Consider the following 25830-nt stretch of genomic DNA (forward strand, 5'->3'; position numbering starts at 1 on the left):
GCAGGAAACCCAACAGTGTCATCTGGCTCAACAGTGACTGCTTTGTGTATTGTATTGCTGTATTGTGCCGCATTGACTCTTATTCGTGATGGCACTATTGGGTTTAGTGATAGCATATGTCGTGCATCAAACACAATTGTTAAATGTTGCTTGTTCGTTTTTCCAACAGCGGACAAAGTCCGAACACGTTGGCGCTCGATCAAGGACTGCTTCAACAGTGATGTTTGTGCTGAGGGCCAGGTTTGCAGTGGTTCAGCGTCAAGGACAAGCACAAGACACAGGTACTATCAAGCGTTGCAGTTCCTAAGACCGGTCCTTGCCACCAGATCGTAAGTATTATAATTTTTGGGTTTTTATTTTTATTAATCTGTGTTTTTCTAATCCACATCTGATGCTTCTTGTAAAGGCATGATAGTAATGATTTTCCTTTCTTCCACAGCACCTGGAGCAGCACCCTGCAACCTGGCCCTGGAGCCTTCCTTCATTGGACGTCCTCTGACCCGTCCCAGCCATCCGACAGCCAGGAAGCACCTTGCAGGTCAGCCACACAGACAGCTGGTGACCAGGAAGCTGGTCCAGCAGGTATTCCCCTGTCCCAGGTCTCTGCCACTGGTTATGCGGGCACTACCCGCCAGCGTCAGAGGGCCTTGGACAGGAATGTCTTGCCAGAGGTTATGCACTTGAGCAAGGCCTTTAATGCCAGCCTCAAGTCGCTGTCAGACAGAATGGAAAGTCGTTTTTCACTCATGGAACGTGGTTTTAACCACATGGAACACCGCTTCCATTCTGTCGAACAGCGCCTTGACCGTCTGGAGGCCGACCTCAACAGACCAGCGCACCATTTTTTTAGTAAGATTGAAAAGGGCATGGCGGAACACCTTAGTCCTGAGCAACAGCTGAGTGTGCTGCAGGCCTGCAACAATGCTTTCTTGCAGGCTATGCAGCATAATCGGTATGGGCAGCAGTCATGGTGTCATTTCCAACTGTGCCACCATTGACTCGCTTCACCTCACTACCGACTTGTGCTGCATACCACTGCATGGACACCTCTATTCAAAGCCAGGACACCCACCATTATACCATCACAAGTCTAAGTGCTGCTGGTCACTTCACCGACACCACCATGGCAAGCGCTGCTCCTTTCTGGAGCACCACCATCACCCCCATGCATGCTTGGACCACAGCCACAGTAACCACTCCTCAAACGTGAAACAGCCCTGCCGCAAACACTACAACATGTAGTAGCCCTGCCACCACCACTCCGCAAACCTGGACCATCACTGCCGCCACCAGTCCTCCTGCAAGGACGAGCACTGCCACCACCACCACAGCATCAACAGCAGCCACAGCATCAGCAGCAGCCACAGCAGCAGCAGCAAGCACAGCAGCAGGCACAGCAGCAGCCACAGCAGCAGACTGGGGACCCACATTCCTTATTTGCCCAAAGTTCCAGGCAGCGCCAACAATCAAGGCGGGCATTGGGCCCAAGTAGGTACAGGCAGGCCAGTTTAAGGAGACAAACAGTTAGGACCACTGTAGCTGAACCTCTGTCCTCTCCTCCTAGTGTGTCTAATTCCATTCCCATAACTGGACTCCATTCCCCCACAAGTTTTGTTGCCCCTTCCCCTAGAACACCTTCATCGACTATAAGCTGTTCATCTTCACTGCACACCCCCAACTTGCCACCATCTGACCCCCAACGCAGAAAAAATAAAGTTTTTTATAATTTTTTTTGTTAAAAATAAATTTAAATTTCTGGTTCACCATAACAAAGTTTGATTAATGTTTTTGGCGTCGCTTACACACACTGCGCCGTACACACAATGCGCCTTAAACTTTGCAAGGTGTCATAAAAAGTGTTTTGAGGATTGGCTGTTTTTACCATCCTCATTTCACTTATTGTGATACTAGGCAAGGGGGATTATTGATATACCTTGTAATTAACAACATACTCTTATTACGTGTGTGTTGAATCCACTGATGGGTAAAATACACTTCATATGTTAAATACCAAGGCCTAGTATACTAACTAGAGTTGACCGACTAGGATCTGGTTTCATGAAACACAAACTGGTGAAACTCGGGCAAAAAAAAGTCGAGTTTCGTTCAAAACCCTACCACAATGTTAGTTAATGGGAAATAAAAGTCGGCATTGAGCGGATTGCATTCATCCTCTCAATGCAGACTTTCATTCCCCATTGACCAAAAAACGCACCACAAAAAAATGCAAGTGTGAAAGTAGCCTTAGACAGAAGCAAAACTGGATACCTGTACACATATACAGTGTTGATACCTGCATAAGTGGGGATGCCCGTGCAGTGTTGTGAATCTTCCAGGGGACTCTGTCTTGGTGTTGCTTCTCTGATATTCCAGACGAATGATGTTTAAAAGCCTCTTGGTGATTGATGATGTGAGTATACTGTATATAGTTAATCTTTATATATACTTAATCATTATATGTATTCATTCTTTATATGTACTTAACCTTTGTATCTTAAAATATACAAAAGTGTACGCAATCATGCTATCCAATCATACTATTCCTTTAATTTTGTACATTGAAATAAAATTGCATTATATCGCAAGCAGTAGCCTTCTTTAAAGCCGTATCCGAACCTTAGTGTTAAAAACTTGGTAATACACCATTAAAAATGGCGCTGTGGTTTAAGCACCCTTAACTGTCGCCATTAAAAGGCGTATCGGCGGTCGTTAAGGGGTTAATTAATTTAATATATGTTTTAACTGCATCTTAACACACACAGCTGTTTCATTTTATTAGGAGGCACTGGGCAGTTTTTGTTTATTTTGACTTTTGTCAATCACATGCAGGAGGGAGCTGCATAGTTATCATGTTGTCACGCTCATGTCAGGAGAGCAGACGGTCAGCCCGAGCATTGCGATGTGATCCTTGGGCATACGGCAGTCTGACTCAATCTGTGATGCCGGCCAGGAGGGATGAGTGGGATTATGGATGGGCAAGGGGGTGAATATTCATTAAGCCTAAACAAACTGGGCTAATCAGTGACAATGGCAGAGGGGTGGACGGGATTATAGGTGGGGAATGGGTGAATATCAAATGCAAGGCATTTATCATTTGCATATGTTTGACTTGCCGTCGTAAGACAATATATTTGTCCGGGCCATACAGCAAGACAAGAGGGCCATGTAGAGAAATAAAAATGACATATCCTGAAAGGGCAGCCCAAGCATCATCTTACAATATCATTAGTATGCTACAACGAAATTGTCTGACAGATTCTCTTTAACCCCTTCCTGACATGAGACGTACTATCCCGTCCATGGGACCCGGGCCCCTATGCCCATGGACGGGATAGTACGTCTAGCGCGATCAGCGGCGCCCACGTGGTGAGCGCCGCTGATCGCGGCCGGGTGTCAGCTGATTATCACAGCTGACACCCGGCACAATGTGTCAGGGGCGGTCACGGACCGCCCCCGACACGTTAACCCCTTGCACACCGCGATCAAACATGATCGCGGTGTACCGGGGGTTAAAGGGAAGCATCGGCAGGGAGGGGGCTCCCTCCATGCTTCCCTGAGCCCCCCACGGCAGCGCAATGTGCAGCGCTGCTGCGGGGGGCTCCTTTCCTCCAGGCCCCCGAATCCAAGATGGCGACGGGGGCCTTCGGGGGCCTGAGGAAGCTGGCTTCCTCAGTGCCTGCAAAGCGCAGGCATGAGGAAGCCTTCTGCAGTGCCTGTGTCAGATCGCTGATCTGTCACAGTGATCTGTTATGTGACAGATCAGCAATCTGTCACAGGACAGTGATGTCCCACCTGGGACTATTTAATAAAGTAAAAAAAAAAAAAAAGTGTTAAAATAATTTAAAAAAAAAATCGCCAAATAAATTAGAAAAAAAAAAAAATATTCCCCCAATAAATCCATTTTTTGGAAATAATAAAAAAAAAACAATAAAAGTACACATATTAGGTATCGCCGCGTCCGCAATGACCCGCCCTATAAAACTGTCCCATTAGTTAACCCCTTTAGCGAACGCCTTAAAAAATAAAAATAAAAAACGAAGCAAAAAAATAATGATTTATTATCATACCGCCAAACAAAAAGTGTAATAATGCGCGATCAAAAAGATGCATATAAATATCCATGGTACCGCTTAAAACGTCATCTTGTCCCGCAAAAAACAAGCTGCCACACAGCATCATCAGCGAAAAAATAAAAAAGTTATAGCTCGCAGAATAAAGCGATGCAAAAATAATTATTTTTTATATAAAATAGTTTTCATTGCATAAAACCGACAAAAACATAAAAAAATGACATAAATGAGGTATCGCTGTAACCGTACTGACCCGAAGAATAAAACTGCTTTATCAATTTTACCGCACGCGGAACGGTGTAAACGCACCCCCCCAAAAGAAATTCATGAAACGCTGGTTTTTGTTCATTCTGTGTCCCAAAAATAGGAATAAAAAGCGATCAAAAAACGTCACGTACCCGAAAATGGTACCAATAAAAACGTCAACTCGTCCCGCAAAAAATAAGACCTCACATGACTCAGTGGGTCAAAATTCGGAAAAATTATAGCTCTCAATATGTGTTGATGCAAAAACTATTTTTACAATAAAAAGCGTCTTTTAGCGTGCGACAGCTGCCAAATATAAAAACCGCCATAAATAGTAAATCAAACCCACCATCATGACCCCCTTAGTTAGGGAAAAATAATAAAATTAAAAAAAAAGTATTTATCTCCATTTTCCCGTTAGGGTTAGGGATAGGGCTAGGGTTAGGGCTAGGGTTAGGGTTAGGGCTAGGGTTAGGGCTAGGGTTAGGGCTAGGGTTAGGGCTAGGGTTAGGGCTAGGGTTAGGGCTCAGATTAGGGTTAGGGGTGTGTTGGGGTTAGGGTTGGAGTTATAATTGGGGGGTTTCCACTGTTTGGGCACATCAGGGGCTCTCCAAATGCAACATGGCGTCTGATCTCAATTCCAGCCAATTCTGAGTTGAAAAAGTCAAATGTTGCTCCTTCCCTTCCAAGCTCTGCCATGCGCCCAAACAGTGTTTTACCCCACATGTAGGGTATCAACCTACTCAGGACAAATTGCAAAACAATTTTTGGGGTCCAATTTCTCCTGTTACCCTTAGGAAAATAAAAAATTGGGGGCAAAAATATCATTTTTGTGGAAAAATTTTTTTTTATTTTCACGTCCGAGTGTTATAAACTTCTGTGAAGCACTTGGGGGTTCAAAGTGCTCACCACACATCTAGATAAGTTCCGTGGGGGGTCTAGTGTCCAAAATGGGGTCACTTGTGGGGAGTTTCAATAGTTTAGGTACATCAGGGGCTCTCCAAACGCACATGACACCCGCAGACCATTCCATCAAAGTCTGCATTCCAAAACGTCACTGCTTCCCTTCCGAGCCCCGACGTGTGTCCATACAGTAGTTATCTCCCACATATGGGGTGTCAGCGTACTCAGGCCAAATTGGACAACAACTTTTGGGGGTCCAATTTCTCCTGTTACACTTGGGAAAATGAAAAAATTGGGGACTAATTGATCATGTTTCTGGAAAAAATACGATTTTTTTATTTTCATGCCCTGGCATTATAAACTTCTGTGAAGCACTGGGGGGTTCAACGTGCTCACCTCACATCTAGATAAGTTCCTTAGTGGGTCTAGTTTTCAAAATGGGGTCATTTGTGGGGGGTTTCCACTGTTTAGGTACATTAGGGGCTCTCCAAAGGCAACATGACACCCGCAGACCATTCCATCAAAGTCTGCATTCCAAAACGTCACTACTTCCCTTCCGAGCCCCGACGTGTGCCCATACAGTAGTTTTCTCCCACATATGGGGTATCAGCATACTCAGGACAAATTGGACAACAACTTTTGGGGTCCAATTTCTCCTGGTACCCTTGGGAAAATAAAAAAATGGTGACTAAAAGATCATGTTTGTGGAAAAAATACGAATTTTTTATTTTCACGCCCGGGCGTTATAAACTTCTGTGAAGCACTGGGGGGTTGAAAGTGCTCACCACACATCTAGATAAGTTCCTTGGGGGGTCTAGTTTCCAAAATGGTGTCATTTGTGGGGGGTTTCCACTGTTTAGGTACATTAGGGGCTCTCCAAAGGCAACATGACACCCGCAGACCATTCCATCAAAGTCTGCATTCCAAAACGTCACTACTTCCCTTCCGAGCCCCGACGTGTGCCCATACAGTAGTTTTCTCCCACATATGGGGTATCAGCATACTCAGGACAAATTGGACAACAACTTTTGGGGTCCAATTTCTCCTGGTACCCTTGGGAAAATAAAAAAATGGTGACTAAAAGATCATGTTTGTGGAAAAAATGCGAATTTTTTATTTTCACGCCCGGGCATTATAAACATCTGTGAAGCACTGGGGGGGTCAAAGTGCTCACCACACATCTAGATAAGTTCCTTAGGGGGTCTAGTTTCCAAAATGGTGTCATTTGTGGGGGGTTTCCACTGTTTTGGTACATCAGGAGTTTTCCAAACGCGACATGGTGTCCGATCTCAATTCCAGCCAAAAACGTCAAATGGCGCTGCTTCCCTTCCGAGCTCTGCCATGCGCCCAAATAGTGGTTTACCCCGACATGTGGGGTATCAGCGTACTCAGGACAAATTGCACAATAACTTTTACGGTCCTGTTACCCTTGGAAAAATAAGAATTGAGGGTGAAAAGATCATTTTTGTGGAAAAAAAATGATTTTTTAATTGTATGGCTTTATGTTATAAACTTCTGTGAAGCCCATGGGGGTTCAAAGTTCTCACCACACATCTAGATAAGTTCCTTAGGGGGTCTAGTTTCCAAAATGGTGTCATTTGTGGGGGGTTTCCACTGTTTTGGTACATCAGGGGTTTTCCAAACGCGACATGGTGTCCGATCTCAATTCCAGCCAAAAACGTCAAATGGCGCTGCTTCCCTTCCGAGCTCTGCCATGCGCCCAAATAGTGGTTTACCCCCACATGTGGGGTATCAGCGTACTCAGGACAAATTGCACAATAACTTTTTGGGTCCTGTTACCCTTGGAAAAATAAGAATTGAGGGTGAAAAGATCATTTTTGTGGAAAAAATATGATTTTTTAATTGTATGCCTTTATGTTATAAACTTCTGTGAAGCCCATGGGGGTTCAAAGTTCTCACCACACATCTAGATAAGTTCCTTAGGGGGTCTAGTTTCCAAAATGGTGTCATTTGTGGGGGGTTTCCACTGTTTTGGTACATCAGGGGTTTTCCAAACGCGTTATGGTGTCCGATCTCAATTCCAGCCAAAAACGTCAAATGGCGCTGCTTCCCTTCCGAGCTCTGCCATGCGCCCAAATAGTGGTTTACCCCCACATGTGGGGTATCAGCGTACTCAGGACAAATTGCACAATAACTTTTAGGGTCCTGTTACCCTTGGAAAAATAAGAATTGAGGATGAAAAGATCATTTTTGTGGAAAAAAAATGATTTTTTAATTGTATGGCTTTATGTTATAAACTTCTGTGAAGCCCATGGGGGTTCAAAGTTCTCACCACACATCTAGATAAGTTCCTTAGGGGGTCTAGTTTCCAAAATGGTGTCATTTGTGGGGGGTTTCCACTGTTTTGGTACATCAGGAGTTTTCCAAACGCGACATGGTGTCCGATCTCAATTCCAGCCAAAAACGTCAAATGGCGCTGCTTCCCTTCCGAGCTCTGCCATGCGCCCAAATAGTGGTTTTCCCCCACATGTGGGGTATCAGCATACTCAGGACAAATTGCACAATAACTTTTTGGGTCCTGTTACCCTTGGGAAAATAAAAATTGGGGTGAAAAGATCATTTTTGTGGAAAAAATATGATTTTTTAATTGTACCGCTGTACGTTATAAACTTCTGTAAAGCCCTTGTGGGTTCAAAGTTCTCACCACATATCTAGATAAGTTCCTTGGGGGGTCTAGTTTCCAAAATGGGGTCACTTGTAGGGGGTTTCCACTGTTTAGGTACATCAGGGACTCTCCAAACGTGACATGGCGTCCAATCTGAATTCCAGCCAATTTTGCATTGAAAAAGTCAAACGGCGCTCCTTCCATTCTGAGCTCTGCCATGCACCGAAACAGTCGTTCCCCCCCACATATCAGGTATCTGCGTACTCAGGACAAATTGCACAATATCTTTTGCAGTCCAATTTCTCCTGTTACCCTTGGTAAAATAAAAAAAATTGAACCTGAAGTATTTTTTTTATGAAAAAAAGTTAGATGTTCATTTTTTTTTAAATATTCAAAAAAATTCCTGTGACGCACCTAAAGGGTTAATAAACTTCTTGAATGTGGTTTTGAGCACTTTAAGGGGTGCAGTTTTTAGAATGGTGTCACTTTAGGGTATTTTCTATCATATAGACCCCTCAAAGTGGCTTCAAATGTGATGTGGTCCTAAAAATAAAATGGTGTTGTAAAAATGAGAAATCGCTGGTCAACTTTTAACCCTTATAACTTCCTAACAAAAAAAAATTTTGGTTCCAAAATTGTGCTGATGTAAAGTAAACATGTGGGAAATGTTAGTTATCAAGTTTTTTGTGTGCCGTATCTCTGTGATTTAAGGGCATAAAAATTTAAAGTTGGAAAATTGCGAAATTTTCAAAATTTTCGCCAAATTTCCATTTTTCTCACAAATAAACGCAAGTTATTTGAATGAAATTTTACCACTAACATGAAGTACAATATGTCACTAGAAAACATTGTCAGAATCACCGGGATCCATGGAAGCATTCCAGAGTTATGACCTCATAAATGTACAGTGGTCAGAATTGTAAAAATTGGCCCGGTCATGAACGTGCAAACCACCCTTGGGGGTGAAGGGGTTAAGCATCATATTTCTCTGCAATAGCAATGTGGATGTCTACACCAAATGTGTTGCTTACTCAGAGTAACAGTGCCTATTCAGCCACACCATTAGTTTAGAGTACAAATTCCTCTAAACATATTTCCTTTAACTAATAAAAGCTTAGCTCTGTTAAATTTCTACACCTAGTAATGATTGTGTCTGTCAGCAAACATCTAAATGAGCGTCTGTGTGGTACATATCTAAATAAATATCAATTGAAAAATTATTCTATACTTACAGTATAATTATCTTGTCATAACAACTCCCAGCAGGATATCAAATTAGAGATTGTGCAACCAAATCATAAATATAAACCAATCTAAAGTGGAAAATAATAACAACATAGTATGTGCAGTAAAAGTTTCCATCTACAAAATTAGTCTGCTCAGAATTACTCGTAGTCCACAGTTTTTCCTGCATGACATAACCTGATGGTGCTGTCTTCAAGCTTTACAGTTTAACAGTAGCTACAGCCATACCTCTTTGGGGCAACCAGCCAAAATTGCATTGAAAAGAAGAATGATCATTAAAATGAGATGGCCATAACACCATAAATAATATATAGAGAAGTGGATTATGCTGTACTGTACATCACAGTAAATCTGGTTTGGATACTGAGCCAGCCCTCTCAAAGAAGTGGTCATTTGTTGGTAGCAGATTATTCAGGATACTCTCCAAGCGTGTGATAACAGAACTTCTTTAATCAGGAGAAAATAGGAACAATATATGATAAGCTTAATAGATCAGGAATAAATCATTTGTGTGTCTCTATCTGTGCAGCATCTACAGCAGGCTGCTTCTCTCATACACAGACACAGGAAAAATAGGAAATTCAGTCACATGCTGTTAGGGCTGCGAAACGCACCAAAAAGCATGAAGGTAATAATAAGGTGTGTTTGCAGCACACACACGGGTTAACCTTACCCGGTATGTAAAAGGCAAACCCTGTTGCTTCACAGAGCCGCAATACCGCAAGGTGAGCGCTAGTGTCTTCTTCACAGGACCCTGCTCCAAGAACAACAGGACAGAGTCCCTCTAGACCCACTAGTGCTCGGCGCCACAACTGCGGTGCCAGGAAGAGCAACTAAAGGTTAACCGCACGAAGTGCATACAGTGCGGCTCTGGTGGACGCCACGAACCAGCCAAAGCTTAGGTCTGGAAATCGCACTAACTGCACACGGCGCTGCTCTGACTGACACTGCTGTACATGCGGTACACTTGTGCCTTGTGCAGGAAGGGACGATCTGGCGCTAACACTTTTGAAGACCTGGGTGCACTGTGGCGCAAAGGCAATGCCACTACTAGGTGCTGACTCTAACTCCGATAACTCTATTACATGCACAACCAAAGGGAGGGGATGTATAATGAGTCAGTCACTAGAAACATGCATCCATCATCACACACACAAGTACATAATTCTATACTAGCGCATAGCTGGGCGGCCATGTATGGCTTTGATAGTTGCAACCTTCCGGGACCTTTCTAGTGGTCCAATCGGAGCAGCAACAGGACCTGAGCATGTGACCTCCAACCTCCAATGAGCGGTCATCCCACTGGCATGCTCAGTGGACCGAAAGAAGGACTTAGTCCCAGGAGCTGCTCGCTGCTGGCTAGTATGGATTGCTATAGCTGGACCAGGGGTGGCAGCAGCAACCAAACCGACAGTGCTAGCCTGAGCAAGACATCGGGATCGATGCCTCTGCTGAGCAGCCTCCTCTGCGGTCGGGAGAGAATGAGAGACCGCAGGAGACAAGGCTCGGGATTCTTCCTGTGCAGAGGGAGAAACCTGATGCCTAACATTACCCCCCTCCTAGGGCCCCCTCCCCTCTGAGCCTCACTATGCTCAAAGGCCACGAAGAGCAGAGGGGTATGGATGTACTCCACAGGTTCCCAAGTCCTATCCTCTGGACCATGACCCTTCCAGTCCACCAGATAGTACTTTTTGCCACGTACCACCCTACACCACACACTGGCATTCACCTCATACTCGTCTGAGGACAAGCCCAATGTCCCGGAAGATGACTCGGAAAACCGGGACATGTGGACGGGCTTAATAAGGGAGACGTGGCACGTGTCGGTGATACCAAGGCATGAAGGAAGGGCCAGGCGCTAGACCACTGGATTGACCTGTTCGAGGATTTGGAAGGGACCCATATAGCGAGGCACGAACTTAGCGGACTTGATGTTATGGGCAGAGAGCCTCACTAAGTCGCGGGGGGCAAAGATCAGAGTGGGACACCGGTGTGTATCAGCGGAAGACCTCATTCTCTCCTTGGAGGCACGGATGGCATCTTGAGTGCGATCCCAAATGTAATGTGCCTCCACCACCCAGTCTGCCACCTTAGAGTCGGTGGATGACACTGGCATGGGCACGGGGACGCGCAGATGCTGGCCATAATTAGGAGGAATGGCATCGCTGAGTGTAGCATGCGGGAGACCAGCGATCAGCGAGCTGGAGCTGGTAACCAAGGTAAACATTGGGTTTCTAAGTGCCGGGCGGCGCTTAGAAACCCGATGTTTACCTTTTCTACCAGCGCGCTGGTGCAGGGACGTGCATCGCTTGTTACCCACGTGTCGCTGTCCTTATCGCTGGTGAAGCTGCCTGTTTGGCAGCTCACCAGCGATCATTAGCGATCGCTGATCAGCGATCATGGGCGGCGCTTAGAAACCCGATGTGTACCTTGGTTACTAGCGCGCTGGTGCAGGGACATGCGGCGCTTGTTACCCACGTGTCGCTGTCCTGATCGCTGGTGAAGCTGCCTGTTTGGCAGCTCACCAGCGATCATGTAGCGACACACCAGCGATCCTGACAAGGTCATATCATTGTCGGGATCGCTGGTGAGTCGCTATGTGTGACGGGGCTATTAGTCCCAAGAGCTGCTCGCTGCTGGCTATTGCGGGTTGCTATAGTTGAACCAGAGGTGTCAGCAGCATCCAACCTGACAGCACTAGCCTGAGCAAGACGCCGGGATCGATGTCTCTGCTGAGCAGCCTCCTCTGAGGTCGAAACTGGATGAGAAACCGCAGAAGGCAAGGCTCGGGATTCCTCCTGTGCAGAGGAAGAAACCCGACGCCTAACATTACCCTTCCTCCTAGGGCCCCCTCCCCCCTGAGCCTCGATATGCTCAAAAGTCGCAATGAGCAGAGGAGTACGGATGATCTCCACAGGTTCCCAGGGCCTATTCTCTGGGCCATGACCCTTCCAGTCCACCAGATTATATTTTATTCCACGTAGCACCTTGCACCCCACAAACATTTCCCTCTGGGGGGTACACCACAACATGCTGTGGCTAGGTACTGTATATACAGTTAATATATGTAATAGGCAGCAGCAGCAGCAACAGCAGATAGTAATGGAATAGACCCTCTTAATGCTATGCAATATCTATATACCCATATATAGTGTATGCATGCTTTGCACTGATATGTATATAGCCACATACACTCTCCTGTCTACCTAGCACTGCAATCTATATACCTCATAATTAGTCCTTTGAAGGACTGTTGTTTTAGCTGGATTTGTGTATTCTGTAATGGTATACCCACACTAACCTATAAACCCACAAATCTGACCCTATCTCATAACTCTCCCTACCCTGAATCCGGAGTAGGGTGGCAGAAGGTCTCTTATAGACCTGATGATGCTGTGAGGGCAGACAATCACTGTAATAGCACAATCAAGATGGCTGGGGCATTACAGTGCATGGCAGACAATCGCTGCATGTTGATTGGCACTTTAAAGAGTACCAAACATGCACGGTGGGGAACCGAATTCCCACCAAGCAAACCCGGAAATGCTCGGCACTCACTGAGTACCGTGGGTATAGCGATGCTTCGGCGAGTAACGAGCATTTCTGAGTATGCTCGCTCATCACTACTTATGTGCTATCACAATATGCAGACCAGACAGGTACATTCTTTCAATTTCAGGAGGTAGTGTTTGAGGCCCAAATATTTGGAAGTCCGGAAGTGGAAGGCCATGGAACTGAAGGTGCAACATTTCCCAGGAGAGGTTCCTCCACCTGCAAAGAAAGGAAGGTCACAAAAAAGATGCAATTTTTCAATATGACACCCGCCCCAACAAACCTGGCCTGTGCATAAACAGTTTCAAACTGTACCACCCATCCATGGATTCCTAAATGTATTTCTGATTTATTCTATTTTATTGTGCAACTTGATGTATTCTATATAAATGCTTATGCATTTGCAAATAGCAATCTGTCTCTCCGAGTCTCACTATATGGCTAAGCAGTACTGTTATGCAGAAGGCATCCCACAGTGCAGAATTTTCTATAATAGTTTGCAAACTCCGTATACACAGCCCAATTGCTAGGAGAGCAGAATCCTCCAAAAGTGACCACATTTTGGACATTATACCCCTTTGGGAATCGTTTTTTTTTTTTTTTTCATGCCGTTCCCTGTATGGTAAAACTGATAAGGGAGATTTAGTCTTCACGTCAGTGCAATTACACTACATTTATATAGTTTTTTATGTTTTTGCTCTTTTACACAATACTAACTATTTTATAGAAAAAATAATTATTTTTGCATCACTTTATTCTGAGAACTATGAGCTTTTTATTTTTTTGGCTGATGGAGCTGTGTTACAGCTTGTTTTTTGCGAAACAAGATGACGTTTTCATAGATGCCATTTTTATTTACATTTGTCTTTTTGATCGCGAGTTATTCCACTTTTTATTTGGCGGTAGATGATAAAGCATCATTTTATTCCTCTCTTTTTATTTGTTTTTTTTTATGGTGTTCATTAAAGGGGTTAACTAGTAGGACAGTTTTATAGGTCGGGTTGTTCCAAACGCAGCGATACCAAATATGTGTACTTTATTGTTTAATTGCTTTTTTCAGAATAATATTTATTTATGGGTACAATATATTTTTAATTTTTCTTTTAAATATTTTGTGATTTTTTAAAAAGTATTTCTACAACTTTTGGGAGTGGTTCAGCGACTGCTCCTGGCACTGAGAGGTGGGCGTCAGCTATCAGCATCTGTTGGTAATCGCGCGCGCAGAGAGGCTGGCCGTATTCATACGTCCAAAATCGGTAAGTATCAGGCGACCTGGACATATGGATACATTTAAGGTCATAAAGGGATTAATGAGTAGAGAAGAGCGAACCTTTCAAGGTTCAATTTGGTTAGTCGAATGTCCCGATGTTCACTGAACATATTCGCTGAACTGTTCGATGAACGTACCCAAGCTCCATAAGATTCAATGGGAGGCCAAACCAAACGTATATGCAACATCTTAAGGAGTGACAAAAAGATTCCCAAACAGATAAAATAAGGGCAGACACAATGAAAAGTGTCATCATCAATTGACCCACAGTAGAAATTTGCTAATGGCACAGAAACAGTCAGCCATGGGCCATGCATGATATATCAGGGTCTGGGCCAGCATTTACAGCTTTGAATTGAAGTTTCAGTGAAGATATAGTGGTTAACGGGGTGGTGTGATAATCCTTTGCTGGAAGTTTTGATACCTCATGCAACAGCTCCAATTTTGTTTTTCCCCAGCCACACTCAGATGGTGCAAACATCAGTTAAATAAAGTACTATTGGTAGAAAAATGTAAGCATTGTAACACAGGTAGTGGGGTGAAAGTAAGTGCAAGCCTGCCTGTCTAGGAGTCCTATTACTACAAGCAACACACAGGAAAGAGACCCAACTTGGATTCTCCACATTTCTAAAAAATTTTGCCACACGCCATTAAAGTGGCATACATTTCCAGAGTAGAAACAGTATAATAGGCCACTGACACACTTTCCACTACAGGCAACCAACCAGACAGAGACCACCAACTTGGAGTCTCCACATTTCAAAAAATCTATTGTAACATCAGCAGCAGTAGCAACAGCAGGCACAGAATCCACAACAAAAGTGGCAGAGACTGCAATAACGCAACATCAATGCGTGAACCTAAAAACGACACCATCAGCTAGTCTGCCAGTCTAGAACTGTGGTGAAAAAGTCATTTGAGATCCATGACTTGTTTATTTTGATGAAAGTTAGGCAGTCTACACTTTCAAGTGACAGCCAAATGCGCTTATCCATAAGGATACCACCAGCAGCATTGAAGACATATTATGTGAGAATGCTGGCTGCCGGGCATGACAAAACCTCCAAGGTGTGACAAGTGAGCTCAGGCCACTCTTCCATTTTTGAAGAACAAAATGCGAAAATGTCCAAATTACCCCTAATGGCATACATATTGACCTCCAGATTCTCCTGCATCATCCTCTCCAGTCGTTCACAATGTGTCATACTTGTACTCTGTTCTGTTGGTGTACCAGCTGGTCTAGAAAAAATTTGATATAAATCACAGAAATTGCTTATGCCACTTCCACTGCTGCTAATGTTTTTTGTGGTGATGCCTTGATGTTCCCTGGGTTGAAAGTCCAGAACTGCGATGCACACTGTGTGCCTCACTGCTATCTTGGTGAAAACCACTCTTAAGACTGTCTACAAGCATGCACTCGTCCTGTCCTAGGGTGAAGCATCTGGCTAAATTTACTCTTGTACGGTGGATCTAACAGAGTGGCAACCCAGTAGTCAGTACTATTTTTTATCCTAATAATACAGCCATCATATTGAATATAGTGCAGCAAGAAGGCATTCATGTGTTGTGTGCTTCCATGAGGTTCAAGTCCATGGTGTGTGGTTGGCGGGGTAACACTCATGGTTGCTTCCTCCATCCATTGGACAAGAGAGGAGATCATTTTCCTCTTCTTCTACTGATCATTGCACGTCCATCACCTCATCCTTCTTGTCCTCCTCAATTTGTTCCTTGGCTCCTGCACCTTCACTAACAGTTTGGGTGGTACCATGAGCCCCCCTCGATCACTGTAATCCCTCCTTCCATGGCATCCGCCTGTGCGATGACAGTCCAGAACGTACAGATATTGCAGTAGCTTCTGCATCCTCTTCTGCTTCCACCTCTTTTTCTGGGACCACCACCTCCTCACGTAGACTATTCAAAGTGTGTTAGAGCATAGATGAATGGAATAGTGATGTTGATAATGACATCATCAGTGCTAACCATCTTAGTAGCAATTTTGAAACTGTACAGAAGGGTGCAGCGGTCTTTCATCTGTGCCCACTGTGCAAGCATGATTTGTACCAGGAACTGCAGACTTTTGACCATTGCTCACCAAAGCCACAGTTGTGATTGAGGATGTAGTGCTTATCGTGGTTGCATCACTCCATGTCTGAACAGGAATTATCAATGTAACATCCTCATCTTCCTCCTCCACCACTTCCACTGCTGAGTTACTCAGCTGCGTGCCTCTGGGTTCATACCAAGAGGGAACTACAACCTCATTGTCATCCTCTCTGTTCTCTCAGTCCTCACTCTGAAAGTCTCCCTCCTCCTCTTCCTGCCCTGACACCACAGTACAGTCCGTGTGTGCCTCTTTTATGAGTCTCATCAGGATCACCTCCACCCCTTGGGTGTTGTGAGTTCATTCTCTGGTTCACCAGTTGTGAGTTCTCCTTCCAGACTCCCCCTGGTGGTAACAGGAGGTAGAGAGGCTGATTTGATGGGTGGAGATCTGCCACCTCAGAATGAGGATGACGATTGAATCTCAGGAGTCTCAGATTGGATTTAAGACAGCTGACACCCTTTTCAGTTGCTGGTGATTCCTTCTGGCTTGTCAGCTCTTGGTTTTCAGCTCTGTTCCAGTCATCTAAAGCTAAGTTTTTATGCTAATGTTCACACTTGATTTTGTTCGTCTATTCAGTTTTTTGGTGTGGTCAGCCTGCCCCGGCTGGGGGCTGTGCTGAATTTCCACTCTTATTTATCAGTATTTTGCCAATTGGCTTTTTGTCCCTTACTAGTTTGGTCTCTTTTTGCTCTGTCTCAGAATATTTCAGAGTGCTGATATAGTGGGAGAAGTATAGTGACTTCAGGGTTAATTTTGCTATCAGAAGGGTTGAACATGATTTTTGTAGGGTTTTTTGCAGGTTGCAGACAGTGTCTTTCCTTTCCTGTCTAGTTAGTTTGGGCCCCATCATTTGCTCAGCCTATTTTCCTGCCTGTGTTTGTGCCTTCATCTTGTTTCACCGTCAATACATGTGTGGGGGCTATCTATTCCTTTGGGGTCTGCTCTGGGGCAGTTAGTTTTCCCTTTTCTTGCTTTAGACTTATTTAGTCCTACGGCCGTGATGAGGCATCTAGGAACATCACAGGCACACTCCACGGCTACCGCTAGTTGTGTGGTAAGATCAGGGATCTGCAATCTGCATAGTTACCAACCTCTCTGGTTTTCTGTGACTTAGCTTGTTTTGTTTTTTTCTCCTCGGTGACCCATTCTTAACACTGGGGGTTAACATCTGGTGACGAGAGTCTGGATTCTGATCTGGCCCTACTTTGTCTGGCCCCCTATCCAACATGAAAACATTTTGGGCATTGATGCACATGCTTTCTTCCTCTGGATTCTGTGAATCTTTGGAGCAGACCTCTGATGCCAATGGAATAGAATGTGTGAATTGTTGTGCAGAATGGCCCTTCTTTGATTCCCCACAATCAGCTGGGCATTTGGAGATATGTGAAGTGGGAGGAAACAAGGGTGTTTGGGGTGCCACCTCTGAGGATTGTGCTGTCTGTGATGTTAAGGTGGATAAAGATGAGGAGAAGCCACTTGATGCAGCGCTTGGCATCTACTGGAGCACATACCCTTTCTGAGACTCATCTTCAAGGTGTACCGCTGTGCGGCAGCCAAAGAAAGGGAGTTGAATAACCCATCCAGTAACATGTTGTCACTAGTCTTTGGATAGGATGAGACTTTATTTGTTCAATTAACCTTTCATTAACATTAACACTTAACCCTTGTACCATCTAACACCAAGCCTATTTCCCTTTCACCACAATCTCGCTTTTTTCCACTCATGTTTTATGTACCCTTCCCATCTTTTAACCAGCTGTTTCACAACCCTAGGTACTGACCTGTAAGTCACCCATCACTAAAATTAATAATCAATATTAATTGGCTGATATACTATGGCTAGACCACATAATTAGCACAAAAGATTAATATGTTGAAATGTGGACTGAAGGCTTGGCTACACAAATAGCACTAAAGATTTTGATTACAAAATGAGGTCTTGTGCCTGCAACACATTATTAGTACAAAGTATTTATGTTATGAAATGTGGCCTGGTGCCTGCACCACAGTATTAGCCCAAATAATTTCAATTATGAAATGAGGTCTGGTGCCTGAAACACATTATTAGCACAAAGGATTTATATTATGAAATGAGGCCTGGTGCCTGCACCAGAGTATTAGCCCAAACGATTTTTAAGAGGAAATGTGTCCTTCTGGTTACTCAATGCAACACAGTTTTATCACAAACTATTTGGATTAGCAGATCTGGCCTCCTTCCTGGCTGAACCTCTATATTAGGCATAATGATTATTAAGGGGAAATGTGGCTTTCTGATTCCTCACTGTAACACAGTTTTTGCTGAAATGAATTTGATTAGCAAATGAGACCTCCTGAGACTGCAACACAGTTTTAGCACAATCTAGTTAGATGGTGGATAATCGAATTCACACAGGGCAGGATCCTATCTAGCTCACAAGTTCACTTTCAGCAGCAGCAGTTGCAGGGGTGGCTTCTCTGCACTGTGACACTGAGAAAATGGAGACAGCAAAACAAGATGTCTGCTTTTTATATGGATAGGGACTTGTGATTCAGTAGCCACGCACAGAAGACCTTGTGTCATGATGTTGAGAATAGTTTCTTCGCCCTGAATGTCTTCCGGAATGTACACACATTAAATTATTAAAGAAAAAAAATAATAAAAATTACAATCCGCAGCTCCTCTCACCTATACATAACCCCTTCCCTCATCAAACAAGTCCCTTCCCCGCTCACCTTACAGCACCACTATCCTAGACAAAGTGAAATTAAAAGCATTAGTGGAAACGCGATCATTTACCGAACTGTGACCAAATTTTGCCGACTTTGAGGAAAATGCTCGGGACACTGAACATGAATCCGAATGTGCTACGTTCATGTGGAGCGCCCCGCACGGCCTTGGGGTACTCGGTACCGGGCCTGTTGACTTCAATGGGGGGATGTCACGGCGGCGGTGACCTGGTCCGTGGCCCTGAGGAGTTCAGTAATGAAATAGGGGAAAGTTGTGTGGTATTTAAGTGTGACGCCACCCGTGGTGTTCTGGTCAGAGGTGACCAGCGCTGCGGTGTTGTTCCCCTGAGACTGTTGGTGCGACGCAGCTGAGGTGGAAATGGCTCTCCACAAGTAGAGCAATGGTCCCAGGGCTGTTAATAGTTGATTAATAGTTCAGATGGCGGTGAACATTGGGGTGCAGAGAAATAAGAGGACACAGAGAGGTGCAGTTTCTTTACCTTTTACTTGCAAGTGGCAGCAATCCGGAGTACCACATACAGGTGTTGGATTGAGTCCGGCTCGCCTGGAGGCATTCAGGGGATCCACCCTGCCAGGTTGGGGTTTGGGACCTTCCTTCTGCGCTGTGTGTGCAGGTCTCTGCTGTTTGTAACAAAGCTGCGACCCTCTATTGCGTGATAGTTTCTCTAACCTGTACGGCTGTCAGCGTGAGCCTTTTCCACGGGTATCGTCCTTTTCACCGTCAGCCCTGGGCTCCTTATCCGCTGCCGTGCCCTCAGGTGTTCAATGTCGCTCAGGAACTTTCAGAATTGAGAATTTTCGTAATGACTGATCCATTTTGGCAGAGAAAGAAGCAGATTTCTCCAATAAGATTTATTACAAAGTTGCTTATTTTCATGTGTACTATTGACTTATGAGATAAAAATTAAAATGATGGTTTCACGTTAAGCGGCTTTACTTCTACTTTTCCCACTATTGAAACAAGAAAATAAAAATGAAGTCACCAAAACAGATGTTATTTTTTATTTTGGTATGCATAATACATTTTTACACATGCTAGAATGGACAGCCTCTAGAATTCTGGACACAGAGTTTAAGGCAAATAGATGAAAAAAATCAGACTGGAAATATTTATTCATTTTTGCAGGAAACAAAATATCAAAATGTCAAAGATCTATCTAGCATCTATTTAAACTTACACTTCAATGCATTGAAGAATCACACATATTATGAATAAAAGCTGGGAAGCAAATTGGTGCGAGACGTAACAAGATGCAACAAGTGCAGTCCTGCGGTGCTTCCCTCAACAGGAACTTTTCAGAACTCTTATGCCAATGTAACTGCACAGCTTTGGGTAATTGCAATGTTAATATACTTGCCCCACATGGTTTCAGAACAACATACATTAGTCCTATCATTAAGGATTTGACAATTTTATTGTCAGAAAAATGCACACTTTGTGAATATATATATTTTTGTGCTAAAGTTTGCCAACAACAGTTGTAGCTGATATAAGTGGTCCACTTATATCTTCAGCTTTCTGGATTGTTAAAAAAAGAACAAAATGTTCTTTAAATAGCTTCTTTTACAGCGTGTAGTTTGTTTTTCATAAATTGCAAAAATATCATGGAGACAAAATGCATACAAAAGTAACTGGTGGATGCATGGAATGATAGGCACACCGAGTGTTAATGTGTGCCTTTCTGTATGCAGTTATATACTCCAGGATATGGCCTCTAATGCAACAGGTTAAATTTACTCTAATGGATTCTTATCTGTTAGAAGAAAACTTTTAATGCTTTTGTATGAGTTCAGAAGCATACTGATGTTCAGTAGAGTCCTGTAGGCTGTTTGTTCTGGACTGTGTAAAATAGGAGGTTGCAGAGAACCATAGTATAAATGCATGTAAGGGCTCATACTCACTTGCGAGAGACTCGCACGATTCTCTCGCATGAAAACCTGGCACTGCCGCCGGCACTCGGACCGGAGCGTGCTGCTGCATAGAAATACATGTCCGGTCCGAGTGCCGGCAACAGTCCCAGGTTTTCATGTGAGAGACTCGCATGAGTATAATGTGAGGCTCTCGCAAGTGAGTATGAGTCCTAAGAGGTCCAACAGAATGACAGATAGCTAGATAGATACTCACAGAATTGGACAGTACAACATTTTCAAAAGAAAATAAAAGGACTTTATTAGTCCATAGGTGTGGCAACATTTCAGTTCAGAAAATCCTGAGAATTTCTTAAGCAAAGAACAGGGTGCAAAAGTTCATATACAGTGGCATGTAAAAGTTTGCGTACTCCTGGTTAAAATAACTTTTATACTGAAAAGTTAAACGAGTTGAAGATGATATTATCTCTAAAAGCCTAAAGTTAAAGATGACATATTTCCTTTCTACTTAAGACACATAAAATATATTTTTATTTTTAACATTTTAAAATTTACAAAAAGGAAAATGAGCCAATGCAAATGTTTCTGCACTCTTGGAGATTTGTGCACTCAGACATTAATTAGCCTGTTAGGGTTATGGATGTTCACTATCATCATTAGAAAAGGCCAGCTGATGCAAATTTCCCAGCATTATAAAAACCCTGCATCCTCTAACCTTGTGCCAAAAAACAGCAACCATTGGTTTTTCTAAGTACCTGCCTAGCATTCCAAATATGATAATGGTGAAGGTCCACATAGAGGGAGAAGGCTATAAGAAGATAGCAAAGCATTTTTAAGTTGTCCTTTCCTCAGTTTGAAATGTAATTAGATAATTTCAGTTAACAGGAGCAGTGGAGATCAAGGTAAGGTTTGGAAGACCAAGCAAAATATCAGAGAGAGCTGCTCGTAAGATTGCTAGAGAGGCAAATCAGAACCCTGGTTGACTACAAAAGACCGTCAGAAAAAAATATCAGACTCTGAGTTGCGGTACATTGTTCTACTGTTCAAAGGCAACTGAACAAATATGGCCTTCATGGATAGGTCATCAGAAGAAAACCTCTCCTGCGTCTTCACAATAAAATTCAGCATCAGAAGTATGCAAAAGGACATTTAAACAAGTATATGTGGAGAAAAAGAGGTACATAAATTCAGGAATAGAACATCTCCATTAAGCATGGGGGTGCTTTGGAGTTGAGTTGCAGCCAATGGCACAGGGAACATTTCATGGGTACAGGGAAGAATGGATTCAATTAAATTTAAAATGGATAATGATCCTAAACACACATCAAAATCTGAAATAGACTACCTCAAAAGGTGAAGCTGAAGGTTTTACAATGGCCCTCACAGTCCCCTGATCTGAACATCATTGAAAATCTGTGGCTATACCTCAAAATAACAGTGCATGTAGGAAGACCCAGGACTCTCACATAACTGGAAGAATTTTCTAAGGAAGAATGGATGAAAATCCCTCAAACAAGAATTAAAAGACTCTTGTTTGGCTAGAAAAAGTGTTTACAAGCTGTGATACTTTCAGGGGGTGCTATTAGGTACTAATCAGGCAGGGTACCCAAACGTTTGCATTTGCCCATATTCCTTTTTGTAATTTTTAAAATGTAAGGGATGAAAATATACATTTTTTGGCTAAAATAAAAAGGAAATGTGTCATCTTTAAGTGTAGGCTTTTTAGAGATCATTGAGGCTGTGTGCCCACGATGCGATTTTAAGCGTTTTTGCCGCGATTTTCGGCGTGAAAATGCTGCGAAAACGTTTAAAAATCGAGTACAGAATGCCCCCCATGCATTCCTATGGCATTCCACACATGCTGTGCTAATGCTGCGCTTTCTTCCGCGGCAGAATCGCATCGCGGAAAAAATTGCAGCATGGTCATTCTTTTGTGCAGAATCACAAAGAATTGCCGCGATTCTGCACCCATAGGAATGCATGAGAATCGCTTACTTCCCGCATGTGGCTATGCCCACCATGTGGGAAGTTAAGCCTCTCATGTGCGGTTGGTACCCACGGTGTGGAGGAGAGGAGACTGTCCTCCAGGCCCTGGGTACCATGCCCCTGTAAAAAAAGAATAAAAAATAAAAAATCGGGGTATATTTACCTTCCGACATCCCGCGCTGCATTCCCGGCCTAAGCGTTCCCAGTAATGCCTTGCAGCAAGATCCTGTGATGACGTAGTCTCGCGTGACTATCGGTCTCGCGAGATCGCTATAGCAACGCGAGACCAATGTCATCACAGGTCTCGCAAGGCATTACTGGGAACGCTGTGGCCCGGGATGGCAGCGCGGGACGTCGGAAGGTAAATATACCACGATTTTTTATTTTTTTAATCATTTTTAACATTTTATCTTTTACTATTGAAGCCGCATAGGCAGCTTCAGTAGTAAAAAGCTGCTCACACTTGTCAAACACTATGTTTGACGAGTGTGACCAACCTGTCAATCACTTTCCAAACAATGCTTCAAATCGCTTGGAAAGTGCTTGAGAAAATCGCGGCAAAATCGCGAACAGAATCGTGGTGAAATCGCGCGGAAAAAACTGCGCAATTTCTGGGAAGGAGTCCGGTTTTTACTGTGCGTTTTAACACGCAACGTGGGCACATAGCCTTAATCTTCATCTTGCTTAACTCCAGCCAGGCGCAGCTGATCTGACAGGCACTACTCAATTAGTTTTTCTCTCCTCTCCCAATTATCAGAAAATCTCCCCCTCCCAGTTATTTCCTGTCAAATTCAAAGAAGCTTTATTGGCAGGTCTAAATACACATTAGTTTTGCCAAAGCAAGTGCACAAAAGGGAATAGGGATAGGGACTGTAGGGATGTTGGGTAGAGGCTGTAGGAAAGGTGGATGGGGGCAGATCCAGGATGGGGCTATAGAAGTCCATGGCATACGGAAGGTGGATGGGGGGATGGGGGAAGATCCAGGATGGGGCTATTGAAGTCCATGGCATAGGGAAGGTGGATGGGGGGGATGGGGGCAGATCCAGGATGAGGGTTGTAAGAGTAATAGATGGGGGCAGATCCAGGATGGGGCTATAGAAGTCCATGGCATAGGGAAGGTGAACGGGGGGATGGGGGCAGATCCAGGATGGCTCTATAGAAGTCCATGGTATACGGAAGGTGGATGGAGGGATGGGGGAAGATCCAGGATGAGGGCTGTAAGAGCAATGGATGGGGGTAGATCCAGGATGGGGCTATAGAAGTCCATGGCATAGAGAAGGTGGATGGGGGGATGTCTTTACATGCTCTTTGAAACCTGATCTCACAGTGTTGTCTCAGACCTTCTGGAGAGCAAATCTGACCTTTGTGGTTTCTCAGGCTCACTGCTCCTGAACTTGTCCCATATTTGAAGCTTCGTATTTTCTCTTTTCATTCATCACAATTATTTATTTTGCTTGTTTTATGAATGAATAATGCAAAATTTGGGAAAATAAGTATGGTTTTCTTAGAAAAAAGTGGGTGGGCTGTAAGGCATATTGCAACATAACATGTACTCTGTCTCTCTCCCTCTTGCTTCATATTCTCTACTGAAATGGCAAGTAAGATATATGATTTATCTAACCCCCTTCATGTTGAAGAAATAAAGTATCTGTTGTTAAATGAGGATGATGGAGACCCCACAGTGAGTGAAGATTTAGGAGAAGAGAGTGATATTTCATCTCAAGATGAGGTGGAAGAATGTAAAAGTGATTCAGGAATAGAGCTGGATGGTGAGGAGCCTGATACAGATGAACAAGATACAGATAACACGTATTATTTTGGCAAAGATAAAAAGGCAACATGGAGCAAGAAGCCATTTACAACCTTAGCCAAAACACCAAGCGCTGGCAAATGGTCATCTTCTTCGCAATGTTGAATGTTGGTGGTATCAATTCACAAATGATTTACCTCAGCAATGAACTGGAACCACTGCGTAGAAGAATTTACCTGAAAGCATTGGCTAATGAACTGGTGAGTGGAGAATTATGTTGAAGACGTCTGAAGATGAGTGGAATCGCCTCTAGCCTGAAAGTCCGGGTGAAAAGTTTTCATCCCAAAGATGATCGAAAAAAATTACCACCTCTCCCACTCTCCAAAAGACGTAGATGTTCCATGCAAATACTGTATGATCTGCCAGGCTTGCTTCACTAAGGGTAACTGTGTTTCTTCTGTTGAACAAGTAACCTCTGAATCTCAGTGAATAGTAACAAGTAGCATCTAATTTCATTACCATTTAGTTTTTTTTTACTAATTTTGATATTTAGTAATAGTTATGTCATGAAACTTTAGGCTATTTGGTGGTAGTTAAGGAATTTGGTACTTTTTATATGTTTATGGTTGTTAAATTTTTTTTGGCATCTGATTTTGTGTACTGTCTTTTAATACATCCATATTAAGGTCACTGATTATTTTAAGAGTCCAGAAATTGAGATAATTAGATATTATAGATGGTTTTATAATCGGTGCTTGTCAGAGATGCACCTAGCAAAGTAATTTTGACCACAAATGACCAATCTTTTATATGTCATTGTATTTGTAGTTGTTCTCTATGTAATCCTGTTTAATATTTTACTAATCTCATATATGGAAGGGAAAACAGAATAACTGCTGGCTGTTGGATCCATTTGCTGGTATAATTTAAGTTATCCCTATTTCCAGTTTTTTGGTCTGATAATTCAGACCTGTATGTTGTACTGTTGTGCACTATAGGGTATTTTGTAGGTGTTTTTTAATGCTTATCATTAAAATTTAATTTTTTTAAGGGTTTTATGTACACACTTTATTCCTTTAGAGTTATTGTTTACATTTCAAAATAATGAGGCATCTATATCAGCATTATGACCTAGTGCTTGTTCAAGGATTTTCAGTTTAGCAAAGTCAGTTGCTTATTCCCTTTCTGCTTGGAGTATTTTTAATTGGGATTCCATCTCTGCTTCCTGAGTTTACAATTGGTCTTCGATCTCTGCTTCCTGCCTTTTCCTTTGTGCCTCTACTACTGCCTCTCGCCTTTTCCTTTGGGCATCTATCGCTTCATCCTTCATAGCAAAGGAGATTTTAACCCCTTTCCTACATTAGACATACTATTCCGTCCATGTGACCTGGGACCTAAGTCCCAAGGACGGAATGGTACGTCAACAGCGATCAGCTGCTTATTATCACAGCTGACACCCGGCACTATGTGTCAGGGGAGGTT

This window comes from Dendrobates tinctorius, unplaced genomic scaffold, assembly GCF_039654945.1.
Source record: "Dendrobates tinctorius isolate UK_male_01 unplaced genomic scaffold, ASM3965494v1 ptg000160l, whole genome shotgun sequence".
NCBI classification, from domain to species: domain Eukaryota; kingdom Metazoa; phylum Chordata; class Amphibia; order Anura; family Dendrobatidae; genus Dendrobates; species Dendrobates tinctorius.